Genomic DNA, 14,979 nt, shown 5'->3' on the forward strand with positions numbered 1-14,979 from the left:
TGCTAACTGTGTTAGCTTAGTAAGCTAAAACTGCGGTGACGTATAAGTAGAGCGTCTAAATAATCTGCCTCATGACTCCATGTGTTATTAGAATCCTCTCTACTGTGAATACTCGTATGATAAATTCTAACCCTGTCACATGTCACTGTCGGGTCTGAAAATACCATTTAGTTCACGCCGCTGCTAGCCTGATGCTAATGGCGTCTCCTCGTCTCACGCTGCTGCGCGTCATCAGCCGCTCTCCAGACGTGTTTGTTTCACGCCACTACAGGAACGTACGAGAGAAACGCTCCTCTAACTTCTCTCTCCCCCCCGGTGCCCTAATTTCTCCGGCGACACCCAGCGAGCGCATAAATCCGCCGGCGAATTGCAGCGATGGCGCCCAATTTCCATATAAATTAGCTTCATTACAAGGCCAGAACTTTCTGATTTGACGCAGCTCATTTGGAATTCTCTGTTTAATAAGACGCGTCGTTTGCGCTAGTGGAGACTAATAGCGCGCAATTAGCCAAACGAGGGGAGGGAGCGGGTACGAGCGGAAGTTTACCAGGGCTGTGTGTGCCAGCTGTGCCCGCCGCTACCCGTGGCCTTCAGAAGAAATACTAATGAGAATAATAATAATAATACTAATAATGACATGAAATATAATCACACAAAGTGCATCATTCATTTAGTTCCCCAAACTGCTTCAGTCTGGTCAGGGTCGTGGTGGATCCAGCAGGTCATGTGCACCTCCCACCTCCTCCACTGATTGCACCTTTGTTATTTATTAACTTGATGGATTTTATTTTTCCTTTTCTGTGTGATGATGCTGATTAATGCTGCAGTGCCTCTGTGTGAGTGAGTGTGTGTGTGAGTGTGTGTGTGTGTGTGTGTGTGTTGCCAAGGGACAGTCATCGAGCCAATAGACGGTCCCTCCTCGTGTTCTTACTGGATGGATGAAGGGGGGGGGGGCAGATAATCTGGGGCATGAAACTCCAGAGCTGTTTCAGATCAGCCACCCTTCACAGTCCACCGCTGTGTGTGCGTGTGCGTGTGTGAGAGTGTGTGTGAGAGAGAGAGAGAGAGTGATGGTGTGTGTGTATACTTGTGTGTGTATTTGTGTGAGAGAGCGTGTGATGTGTAGCGTGGTGTGTGTGTGTGTGTGTGTGTGTGTGACACAGCATGTGATGGTGTGTGTGTGTAATTGTATGTGAGAAAGCGTGTGTTGTGTAGGGTGTTGTTTGTTTGTGTGTTTGTGTGATGTGTAGTATGGTGTGTGTTTGTGTGTGTGTGTGTGTGTATGTATGTGTATTTTTGTGTGTGAGAGACTGTAGGATGTGTGTGTAGCGTGGTATGTTGTGTGTATGTGTGTGTAAATGTATGTGAGAGTGTGTGTGTGTGTTTGATCTGTGTGTGTATTTGTGAGCATGTGTGTGTGTATTTGTGTGAGAGACTAGGATGTGTTGTGTGTGTATATGTATGTGAGAGTGTGTGTGTGTGTTTGATGATGTGTGTGTATATGAATGTGTGTGTGTATTTGTGTGTGTGTGTGTTTGATCTGTGTGTGTATTTGTGTGAGAGACTGTAGGATGTGTTGTGTGTGTATATGTATGTGAGAGTGTGTGTGTGTGTTTGATGATGTGTGTGTATATGTATGTGTGTGTGTATTTGTGTGAGAGACTGTAGGATGTGTTGTGTGTGTATATGTATGTGTGTGTATATGTATGTGAGAGTGTGTGTGTGTGTTTGATGATGTGTGTGTATATGTATGTGTGTGTGTATTTGTGTGAGAGACTGTAGGATGTGTTGTGTGTGTATATGTATGTGTGTGTATATGTATGTGAGAGTGTGTGTGTGTGTTTGATGATGTGTGTGTATATGTATGTGTGTGTGTATTTGTGTGAGAGACTGTAGGATGTGTGTGTATATGTATGTGTGTGTGTATGTATGTGTGTGTGTATGTAGCATGATGTGTGTGTATATGTATGTGTGTGTGTATGTATGTGTGTGAGAGATATTGTGATGGTGTGTGTTTGTGTGTGCGTGTGTATATTTGTGTATGTATGTGTATTTTTGTGTGTGAGAGACTGTAGGATGTGTGTGTAGCGTGGTATGTTGTGTGTATGTGTGTGTATTTGTATGTGAGAGTGTGTGTGTGTGTATGTGTGTGTGTGTGTTTGATCTGTGTGTGTATTTGTGAGCATGTGTGTGTGTATTTGTGTGAGAGAATGTAGGATGTGTTGTGTGTGTATATGTATGTGTGTGTATATGTATGTGAGAGTGTGTGTGTGTGTGTTTGATGATGTGTGTGTGTATTTGTGTGAGAAACTGTAGGATGTGTTGTGTGTGTATATGTATGTGTGTGTGTGTATGTAGCATGATGTGTGTATATGTATGTGTGTGAGAGATATTGTGATGGTGTGTGTGTATGTGTGTGTTTGTGTATGAGAGACTGTAGGATGTGTGTGTAGCGTGGTATGTTGTGTGTATGTGTGTGTATTTGTATGTGAGAGTGTGTGTGTGTGTGTTTGATGATGTGTGTGTGTGTATATGTGAGTATGTGTGTATTTTTGTGTGAGAGAGATATTGTGATGGTGTGTGTGTGTGTGTATTTTTGTGTGAGAGATTGTTGGATGTGTGTGTAGCGTGGTATGTTGTGTGTGTGTGTATGATGTGTAGCGTGGTGTGCTGGTGTGTGTGTGTGTGTGTGTGTGTGTGTGTGTGTGTGTGTACGCGTTGGTGGGCGGAGTTAGCAGATGGCAGCCTGGACACCAGAGCGTCTCTCACCGAGTCTCTGAGAAACGAATCTCATTTACAGAATCAGCTGTTTGATCCACCACCTACATCCTCACAAGTTTGTGACCCCTGAATCTACAGCTCAACACACACACACACACACACACACACACGTGTGGGTAAAACCACACAGACGTCTTTAAAATCCCAACACACTAATAACATACAGTACGTGTCTCCTCTCAGTGTTTGTGTCATTATCCAAAGTCTGTACGTATGACATTACTGTATCAGAGCTCCCCCAGGTGGCGCAGAGCTAAATTACGCTAGTCTACAACCTCTGGGATCCAGGGTTCGAATCCCCAGCAGGCGTCTACACACAGACTTGACTGGCTAAGTCTAAGGGAGGATGGTCGAGGCCCTGAGATCGATTGGCGTCCTGTCCGGGGTGTGTTACTGCATCGTGCAAAGTGATTCCTGACCCACCGAGACCCTGATCAGGATAAACCAGTGGTTACAGATGTAAATGAAATAACAGTAAAAAATCACTAATATTTTCTCTCAGCTCTTATTCAGCTGTAATAAGTTGATCAGACTGATCTGCTCTTCCTCATCCTCGTCTCGTTCCTCTCACCTCTCCCTCGTTTTCTCTCCTCACTCCGCTGCATTGGCACGGCTTGAAAACCAGTGTGATGCCAGTGTACCGGTGGAGAATCACCATGGCAACAAGTTTGGATGAAAGTGCCACATGCCAAAAGCATCTTCAGGCTCTGATGCTCTGTAGCAGCTTTGGCCAGGATCTGACCCTGATCTAAACTCCCGCAAGACGTTACAGAGCTTTAACTCCGGGTCCCTGAACGCCTCAAATCACACACGAACACTTAACAAGGAGCAGGTATACATTCACTGAATGTGACACTTTAAGACTGTGTACAGGTATTTTCATTCTGCTGAAATGTAAGAATCAACATTCAACATCATTTTATATTATTGTGGATCCAGAAAGGCAATATTTAAAAACAATGTTTTTTTATATTTATTATTTAAATTACTTACATAATTACATGTATTGTGTTTTGTTGTTTTCGTTGAGCTACATATAAAATAATCTCAATAAGATGCAGATAAAGCAGATGCAGATAATACACAGATAATATACAGAAGCATTTATTAAACCTAATTTCTCGAGCTGTGATGCACCAACACTACCTGCTGCACCACTACGAGGTCTTATATACTCTCATTAATAACTGTGTAATAATATAGTAATTATTCATTTTCATTAGTTTCATTAGTTTTTTATATGCCACCTATAAAAATGAACTGTTATAAAGTACTAATGTTTATTAATAATAGTAAGAATTATAATAATATTAATAATGATAATAATAATTTGGTTATTTATCTGCCCTTTTGAACAGGCCACAATTGACGTGGGTTAACAGCAACAAATTATAATTATAATAACTATTATTATTTAGTAGTTATTTATTCTTCTTATTATTATTTTTAATAATTGTTATCATTTTTTATTATTTGTATTATTATTATTGTAATTATTATATTTATTTTTATCATTATTACTACTACTATTATTAATATTGTTGTTGTTTTTATTATTGTTATTATTATTTGTATTATTATTTTTTAATAATTGTTGGTATTATTATTATTTGTATTATTATTTTTATTGTTATCATTATTACTACTACTATTATTAATATTGTTGTTGTTTTTATTATTTTTATTATAATTATTAATGAACTGGATCCCAGCTGTAGTGGGCTAGCGTAACTGCTTTATATAAGTAATGATAATAAAATATTAATAATAGTTATTAATAGTAGTATTAGTAATAAGTATAATAATAATAATTATTATAACAACTGCAGTTATAAGACTAACATAAAAACTATTATATCGGTAATAATTATCATTATTCATATTATTGATATTATAAAAGCAACACTTATAATATGTTATTTTTTCTAATAATTATTATAGATGTTGTGGTTGTTATATTAATAATAATAATAATTGTATATGTAATAATGTATGTATTACATATCTGTGCGTAAATAAAGTCATAGTATAATCGACATGGTTTGTATATAATGTGAATAACATGTGTGTGTGTGTGTGTGTGTGTGTGTGTGTGTGTGTGCAGGTCATTGTTTGCTCTCAGGTTGCTCTCAGGTGAAGTGCACTATAAATAAACACGGCTCACGCATGTCGCTTTCAGCCGTCTGTCTACACACAACCGCACGTAGCCGAAGCGGCCCGGTTTGCATACATGTACATGTAGTTTATTATCACAGCGCTGCGCGTTAACAAGCGCTGAACAGTGCTGAGCACAGAACTACATTACCCATAGTGCTCCGCGCTGGGCTTCCAAGCTGGCTGACTGCGCTCGAAGCAGCATTTCTCATTTAAACAAACACGGCAGTGGAAGATGGCGGAGAGAGAATCGTGCCTAAATAAATAGGAGAAACGGGGAGGAAGACGGACAGACGGGGGAAAGTGGCGGAAACCGACGCGTTCAGGAGAAAAGCGTAAATCGGTGAGTTATAATGCTGCTCAATTCTCCTCACACAACCGTTTTTGTCTCGCGCGATTCGTCAGTTACGTTCTCGGAGATTTAAATTTAAATGAAAGTGCTCGCGCTGTGAGCGACTCTAACGGTTTTAACGGTTTTTTAACGGCTTTGCTTGTATTGATAAATATTTTCCGATTTTTATTAATGCAGCAAGTGAATTTTTTAGTTTATTAGTAACTTATTAAATGATATTCATCTGTGTTTCATGTCAGCGCGTGTAAGTTTCTCAGCCGGTCTGAGCGAGACGTTTCCGCACTTGTACATGTTGCTTTTATTGTGAGATTTACAGCAGCTGGATTTATCTTATTATCTTTTACATTCTGAATATCCGTGTGTGTGTGTGTGTGTGTGTGTGTGTGTGTGTGTGTACGGATGGTTGTGGGTGCTTTGCCAGGTAGGTAGTAGGTACCCTGGTACCCTGGTACCCTCCTCTGCCCTCACACACATCTGTCAGTGATGCCAGGCTGGATCATGAAGCGCTTTACTACACGGCTGCTCGATACTGACTCAAACAATTATCGCGATTATTTCGCTTCGTCATCGAAATGAACCAAAATCACATTCTCAGTCCTGTACACACTTATGTGCAACTGTATATGAGTGTGTTAACACACCAGCTGCACTAAAGCGTCCATATGATTGAGGAATTTCTGCTTTTCAAACCCTTACTGCTTTATACAGCACACTTTATACATCTGATATTTTATTTCTATATTTATACTGCACAGATTGCACAGATTTTTTGTGTGCTGTATACTGTATATATTTATGCACGTTTTACATTTGCAACACCCTACTTACTCTATTTGTATTTGTATTAGTTCTTTTCTTATTATAACTACTGGAGGCCAGTAATTTCCCTTGTGATAAGTAAAGTATCCATCCATCCATCCTCTGTCTGTCTGTCCATCCATCCATCATTTATCCATCCATCCATCCATCCATCATTTATCCATCCATCCATCATCTATCTATCTGTCTGTCTGTCTGTCTGTCTGTCTATCCATCCATCCATCCATCCATCCATCTATCCATCCATCCTCTATCTATCCATCCATCCATCATCTATCCATCCATCCATCCATCATCTATCAATCCATCATCCATCCATCCATCCATCTATCCATCATCTATCAATCCATCCTCTATCCATCCATCCATCATCTATCAATCCATGCTCTATCCATCTATCCATCCATCCATCCATCCATCATCTATCCATCCATCCATCATCTATCCATCCATCCATCATCTATCCAACCATCCATCCATCCATCCTCTATCTATCCATCCATCCATCATCTATCCATCCATCCATCCATCATCTATCTATCCATCCATCCTCCATCTATCCATCCATCCATCATCTATCCAACCATCCATCCATCCATCCTCTATCTATCCATCCATCCATCCATCATCTATCCATCCATCCATCATCTATCAATCCATCATCCATCCATCCATCCATCTATCCATCATCTATTAATCCATCCTCTATCCATCCATCCATCTATCCATCCATCCATCCATCATCTATCAATCCATCATCCATCCATCTATCCATCCATCCATCATCTATCAATCCATCCTCTATCCATCCATCTATCCATCCATCCATCCTCTATCTATCCATCCATCTATCCTCTATCCATCCATCCATCCTCTATCCATCCATCCATCCATCCATCATCTATCCATCCATCCATCCATCCATCCATCCTCTATCTATCCATCCATCCATCCATCATCTATCAATCCATCATCCATCCATCCATCCATCTATCCATCATCTATCAATCCATCCTCTATCCATCCATCTATCCATCCATCCTCTATCTATCCATCTATCCATCCATCCTCTATCTATCCATCTATCCATCCATCCATCCTCTATCTATCCATCTATCCATCCATCCTCTATCTATCCATCTATCCATCCATCCATCCTCTATCTATCCATCATCTATCAATCCATCCTCTATCCATCCATCCATCCTCTATCCATCCATCCATCCTCTATCTATCCATCTATCCATCCATCCATCCTCTATCCATCCATCCATCCTCTATCCATCCATCCATCCTCTATCTATCCATCATCTATCAATCCATCCTCTATCCATCCATCTATCCATCATCCATCCATCCATCCTCTATCTATCCATCATCTATCTATCCATCCATCCATCCTCTATCCATCCATCCATCCATCCATCCAAGTCATGAATTAAGATCTGTGGGGTCAGAATGAATGAACAGGCATGATCACCAAGATCCAATAAGAGCCAGGATGCCTAATAATGTTGTGTGTGTTAGACAGTGTGTGTGTGTGTATTTGTGTATGTGTGTGTATTTCTGTGTGAGAGATTGTAGGATGTGTGTGTAGCTTGTGTAGTGGAGTGTGTGTGTGTGTGTGTGTGTGAGACAGCATGTCAATAGATGATTGATTATACTAAATTAACTGCTCACAACCGTTAATAGACTCATGTACATGTAATCCTATCACATTTAACATGTATCTTACCACCGTGCATACGGACACATATATTATGTATTCCTGTTTATTTAAGGTCCGTTTAGATTCTGCATTCCAAGCTCAAACGATGTTTAGTAAACCGGAGTGATCCTGGACTCACACACCGTATAAACAGTAAAATTCTACAGTAATGAACGCAGCTCTGCTCCCACCGCCTCGTGAAGCTCTCGCACTGCAGACGTTACACTTCACTGCTGGACTCGTTTCACTTTCCAATTCAAAGTATTTCCACACAGCGGACATGCTGACGTAAAACAGAAGATCGGGATTACGATCGGGTTTAGTAAAGCCGATTCCGATCAGTTAAAAAAATTATTTGATCGGCCCCGATCGTGATCTTTGAGATCGGATCGGCACATCCCTACCTAAAACAGGTTGATGTTCCTTTAATGCACCTCTGCAATCTTTCTAAACCAGTTACATTTGGTTGACGGAAGGATTCAGTCGCCTCAGTCGATGTTTTTAGATCTCTGATCCAGAAATGTAATAAAAACTTAAATCTGACTCTGTGGTTTGGTGGCTCACAGTGGTGCCATGAAGAACGATTTGCATAGAACCCATGAAGAAATGAGCACGATGGCTGTAAACGGAGCCGAGGCCGAAATCTACATGCTGAGCAGAAGCCACTAAAATGAACTTGAAAGGAAGTTACAAAAGTACCCAAACAAACTTCCACGGAACTCCAGTCCTTGTTTATCTCAGAAGTTGAACATTTAGACTTTTGTGGTAGACTCGCCATCGGGATGACCCCCCCCCCCCAAGATTTTTGTGGACATTTTTTGAAGACACGTGTCTCCTTGGCTGAAGATGAAGCACAGTTTGAATATGTAACACGACAAAGTTCTAAAGCACGAGCGTGTGTTCGTTTTTAAACGGATGCAAAGTTCTGACATGAACTTGTTGAGGAACTGAAATGAGCAGCTTATGCTTGGAAGTTCCTCACTGTGTCTAAATTAAAGCCATTTTAGGAATTCAGAAAGTTCCTCCATATCGATGTGACTGACTGATCTACTCAACTGACATCTCACATCAGGTTCAGTTTGAGGATAAACGAGTCGATCGTGCAAGATTAGAAGAAATGTGGAAGGTGCACCTGCATCACTGCACTGCAGCTTCTTTTAACTAGCTGGTTACCACCAGCCTGGTTAATGCTTGGCGTCATACTGCTGGGTTTTGGTGATTATTAAAATGGAAGGCTTCTCCTCACACCTCACAACATGCGGTGTGTTTGAGTCCACCGGCTGACCCGCGGTCCAGGACATATGGCAGGCTGCAACATAAACATTTACATGATCAGTAAATCATCACCGTGGCTCGGTAGGATTGTGCCGCGTGGTTTGGGCTCCCGCCGTGCTAACCCTTTGTCCTTCTCGATGGAAAATGTGACCTTCTCTTTTATCCTATGCAAATCCGGTGTAAACCTGCACCGGTGGCATGCGGCGAGGACGCCGAGGACGCCGAGGACGGGAAGATCGGGCGCGTGGCTCCCGCTGTGAGTTCAGACCGAGACTAACGTTTCTCAACCGAGCGCTCGTCATCTTTTATCTTTATTTGTCATCCGCTCTGTACGAAGCTCTAGGCGAGCGCTAATGAAGTGTAATAATCCACTTTCTCAATTTGTGCTTCATTAAAGTTGGTCCAGTCCGGGGTTTAATGCAAGACAAGCCGATCGTCTTGTCCAATCTGAATTTATTATTTTAAACCGTATTAAAATATGGAACCATCTGTGGAGCCTCTGCGCCGGCGGTAATGAAACCACAGTGGATTCGTCTGACTGGTTTCCTCGCGCATAACGGAACAAGAAAAATACGTCGCAGAAACGCTCCAAGTGTTTTCTGTCGTGGATTAGTCCCCCGTCCAGGCCGAGTCCCTGCGTTACACCCGGTGATCGGTCGCCGTGGATCTTTCTCCGATCCGCAGGATGTTCTGGACAGCGGAGTATAAACTGAGATTAAAAATGACTCCTTGATTCATTACGACTCATTTAAAGCTCGTCCGTGCGCTCCAAAGTATAAACACGGAGATTAAGAAAGACGTCAAGAAGAGGTTTAACCAGCAGTTAGAAATATGGAGAGAAGATCTGGTGTACCTGTATTCATAACTCTGATTGGTTCTGACTGTCACGCTTCCTAACGGATCTATTAAAATAATCACTTTCATTATAAAGATCTGTCTGTATCAATGGTACCACCAAATTTGGTATGTATGGGTGTATTCCGATGCTTTTTGGATGGACTGGCGTCCTGTCCAGGGTGTTTCCGACCTTTCGCCCAGTGAATTGAACCCACCACGACCCTGAATGGGATGAACCGGTGGAAAAACAGACAGCGAATCAGAATCAGTTTTATTTGCCGAGTATGTCTGCACATACAAGGAATTTGTTTCCGGCCGTTTGTAGCCGCCAGGCTCAGTATAAACTGGTCAGACGCTCGCGGGAAAAGATCGATAATATTTGAATAACAAATATCCCCTGACGACGGCAACAGTTCCGAGTGAACTCCCGATGAATTCTGGGAGCCGAACTCGGTCGACGGGCTGTGTGACGGTAGACCACTGAAGTCGTGCGTCATTCTGTAGTCCTCGTTGTGTTGTGCCCATATTCGGAGACCCGGGTCTAACTCAGATCTCCTGTGGGAAAAATCGTCTCTAACGCATCCTGTGCTGAATAAACACGTTCAGAACCCTGTACGTTCCGTCCTGCGTACATTTTTCTCCCGTACATCACCGGATCCCCTGAATTACGAGGTCGTTAAAGGGTCGTAATACTAATAACGCTCCACGAAAGCTAACGCTACTGCGCATTAATTAGACGTCACTGAACTACACCGATCGAATCGACTGAAAGAGCGGCCCGCGTTTGTTGAGTACAACCGAAGGCGTAACACCCGACCGTCCTCGCTTTCTACTTTAATGTAGCTAGCTACTGAAAATATCAACCAAAACGTGTGAATATCGCTGCGCTGTTACTCCGGTGAATCGCGCTGCTTCGTGCGCTTATTTAAGAGGCTTCCAGTTTAGTGACGTCAATTCAGTGCGCAGTAGCGTTAGCTCACATGTAGCGATATTCATATTTTGACTCTTTAACGACTTCATAATTCAGAGGATCCAGCGATAATAGACAGAAGAATCTCCAGAAAACAAAACCTAACAGCTCTGAAACATTTTTTATGACTACAGGATGCGAGATTTTTAAAATCTCCGTTCATTTTTCCCATTCAAAATTTCTCTTAGACCCGGGTTACCAAATATGGGCAGAACAACATGGCGTGGCCTACAAAATGACGACACGACTTCAGTGGTCTATATACAGACGATAAACAAAACGAGCAGAAAATATACAAATTATAATGTGCTAGGTGAAATTTGGCATGTATACAAAATATAGAGAAAATAGCATAAATAATAAATATGTATTTACAGTATAATATAATACGGTAAATGTAAAGTGTAGTGCGGGATATAAACACCAGGTCGGTTATACACTGTTGAATCCCATCCACCCCAGGGAGGAGAATCGGCATGTATGGGTGTACGTGATCTGCAGGGATGGATTCGTACCCAAGAGCTCCTTCCACACCTTATATACCCACCAGGCCAGCTCACCAAACTCGACCTCCTTCATGAGCTACGTGCTGCCGCCGTCATAATAATAAAAATAATAATAATATGACTTGACAGTGTGGTTATTAAAGAGTTTGATGGCACTTGATGGAAAACGGTGGACGAATGAATGTTGACGTGGCTCAGCTGATAAGGTTGAGGGAAACATTGACGTCCACAGATGTTTTTACTTCTATGGCTTCTGCACACCGCACATACACAATATCGATCTGTTATGGTTCTAAACATTTTACCTACTGTAGTATATGGATGGAAACAGGTAGGTGGAGCAGAATGATCCACGGTGGCGATACCCAATCAAAATAAAGAACACGAACGTAAAACGAAAGAAACTCAAACTTTATTTGATGTCGGGAATCAAGAAGACGGTGTGAGTTGGACTGCTAGTGCCTGTACTTAAACTAAAGACCCCCAGAGCGCCGTTCTTCTCCTGCCCTGTCCGTATCTGCAGCCTCGGAGAACGTCCGTGCGTCTCCTGTTAGCATCCAGACAGGAGAATCACCGGGTCATCTCTCTTACTCTGATCCTTCCGATTAGCAGACTTCGAGGAGGCCTCCTAAATCCTGGAGAACAGGGGCGTTCAGACACGACCACGCCGCCGAGCCCGTGGCCCACCAGGTGGGGGTCAGATAGATGAATGAGGAGCCGTCTGACAGTGATGGATGGAGTCTACCACAAAGAACTAGGGGAACGGAGAAGGTGCCGACTGGGTCAGGCTCAGGAAAGCGTGGGGGGTTGAGAACCCACATGTGAGAGCATATTTCCATGATTATTTTTTGAGAATTTACCTTCTTGGACCTCTCTGAGGCTGATCTTTTTACTCCTAATGTTCTACCTCATGGTGGGATCTCGCCGAGCCCGCTGGAGTCGGCTTGCTCTCCCACTCTGTCGTGTTCTCTCTCCCGGTGAACGGTGCCTCCTCCTCTTCGGCGTGTCGGCGTGTAGAGAAGATAAATGAATCTTTCAGTTCATGTGGTTAATTCCATCCTCAGAGCGAGAGCACAGAAAGAAGTTTCACTTTTGCTCTTTTCTTTGTCGTTACCGATTCTGCTCCTCCTCGGAATGTGAAGAATAGAGCAGGATACACCCCCCACCCACCAAGTCACAGAGAAAGCATGGAGGTGTGTGTCTGCACGGTCCTGCACTATCTTGAGGAGATACAGGAGAAAAAATGGATTGCATAAATGGATAGCATTGTTCAAAATGAGCCACAATATCTTTGGACAGCTCTTCTTATCAAACAAACCAACCTCAGCCATAACATTAAAACCACCTCCTTGTTTCTACACTCACTGTCCATGTTATCAGCTCCACTTACCATATAGAAGCACTTTGTAGTTCTACAATTACTGACTGTAGTCCATCTGTTTCTCTACATGCTGTGTTAGCCCCCTTTCACCCTGTTCTTCAATGGTCAGGACCCCCACAGGACCCCCACAGAGCAGGTATTATTTAGGTGGTGGATGATTCTCAGCACTGCAGTGACACTGACATGGTGGTGGTGTGTTAGTGTGTGTTGTGCTGCTATGAGTGGATCAGACACCTCACTGTGACTGCTGGACTGAGAATCGTCCACCAACCAAAAACATCCAGCCGACAGCGCCCCGTGGGCAGCGTCCTGTGACCGCCGATGAAGGTCTAGAAGATGAGCGACTCAAACAGCAGCAATAGATGAGCGATCGTCTCTGACTTTACATCTACAAGGTGGACCGACTAGGTAGGAGTGTCTAATAGAGTGGACAGTGAGTGGACGCGGTGTTTAAAAACTCCAGCAGCGCTGCTGTGTCTGATCCACTCATACCAGCACAACACACACTAACACACCACCACCATGTCAGTGTCACTGCAGTGCTGAGAATCATCCACCACCTAAATAATACCTGCTCTGTGGGGGTCCTGACCATTGAAGAACAGGGTGAAAGAGGGGTAACAAAGCATGCAGAGAAACAGATGGACTACAGTCAGTAATTGTAGAACTACAAAATGCTTCTGTATGGTAAGTGGAGCTGATAAAATGGACAGTAAATGAAACTTTGTTGCAGCAGTTTAGGGAAGGCTGTTCCTGTGCACAAAGCGAGCTCTATAAAGGGCTCCATAAGGGCAGTAGTAGCCTAGCGGTTAAGGTACTGGACTAGTAATCAGAAGGTCACTGGTTTAAGCCACACCATTGCCAGGTTGCAGCTGTTGGGCCCTTGAGCAAGGCCCTTAACCCTCAATTGCTTAGACTGTACACTGTCACTACTGTAAGTCGCTTTGCTAAATGCTGAAAATGTAAATGTATAAAGACACGAGGAAAATCTCGGTTTAATGAAACTCCAGTGTCCTGCACAGAGTCTTGACCTCAACAGCTCTGGAATGACCCGGAACACCAACCGAGGCTTTCACGACTTACATCAGTGGCCAGCACAAATTCCCACAGCCTTCTCAGAAGAGCGGCTGTTGTTCTAGCTGAGCAGATCACACAGAGGTCGCTCTAATTTAATACTGTTTGGTTTTTGAAACAGGACGTCCGAAAAGCTCAGGGTCAGGTGTCCAGATACTTTTGGTCGTAAAGCGTGTGTTTTTAGCAGTAGGAATAATTCTGGTGTTGGAATGTCGCTCCATGTCACAGTCAGTACGCAGTGAAGAAACGTCCTTCAGATGGTTTGTTTCGGTGAAGGAACGTGGCGCCTCGTATCTGTTCCAGTCGCTCCTGTATCTGATGAAGGTCTTTTTATCTGGAACGGTTCTCCTGCTTCTACCTCTGTAAAGTAGTTTCCTAGCCATTGGGAGGCGCACTTGAGTTGTCGGTGCGCTCTCAGTGCAGGTCCCAAGCCCGGATAGAAATAAGAGGGATGTAACAGAGTCTGGTATGAGGACCAGATCCACTGTGGTGCTTGTGCATTAGGTCCACACCATACCATCACACCCGTATGAGCAGTTCATGACGTGTCTCTTCTTTACTGTCGGTTCCCCGACACGTCGAGTGTTCGTACGCCCGTCGCTCGTACCCGCGCTGTACGCCCAGCGTCGGGTTCGTCCGTGAGACGTTACCGGGCTGTAAATGAGCCACCGGCCGCCTCTCGTCTCTCGTCTTCCATTCATTCATTCCAGCGACTGGAATTTCTCGCTGCGCTCCGCATCCAGCTGTTCTCGGATGTGTGAGAAGCTGCGTTTCCATAGCAACACAACTCCCCGCACGCCGTCTCAAGGTCGTCGGTTTGGGTAGCGTTCCCAAACCTGCGGCGCGCTCCACACCTCACCGAGACGGCGGAGCAGGAGGAGCCGGGCGATCGGAGGGAGGCGGGAACTGGAACGAGGGAAATGAAACCCTCGCATCTTTTTCTGCTGGACTCTGAGAGAGAGAGAGAAGCTTCTTTTACCAGATAATGAAATATTTAGCTGGACTGAGGGGTTTATGCTTTGTGCCTCAGGTCAGCAAAGGCTCGTACGATATATCAGACCAACCAAACTCTACAAGTTACAAACATATAAACAGTTATTCTGGTGTTTACCTTTATTCTAG

At 43.4% G+C, this 14,979-nt stretch overlaps 1 protein-coding gene across 1 annotated transcript in view; it reads left to right on the forward strand.

Annotated features, from left to right (window-relative positions):
- Window positions 1–5,123: 5,123 nt before the first annotated feature.
- LOC134333377 (nuclear receptor coactivator 3-like) overlaps window positions 5,124–14,979 on the forward strand; it is a 43,612-nt gene continuing 33,756 nt past the window's right edge. Inside the window, exon 1 of the mRNA XM_063015338.1 lies at window positions 5,124–5,278. The gene's annotated coding sequence lies outside the window, so the exon portion shown is untranslated. The remainder of the gene's footprint in view (window positions 5,279–14,979) is intronic.

This window comes from Trichomycterus rosablanca, chromosome 19 (genome assembly GCF_030014385.1).
Source record: "Trichomycterus rosablanca isolate fTriRos1 chromosome 19, fTriRos1.hap1, whole genome shotgun sequence".
Lineage (NCBI taxonomy): Eukaryota > Metazoa > Chordata > Actinopteri > Siluriformes > Trichomycteridae > Trichomycterus > Trichomycterus rosablanca.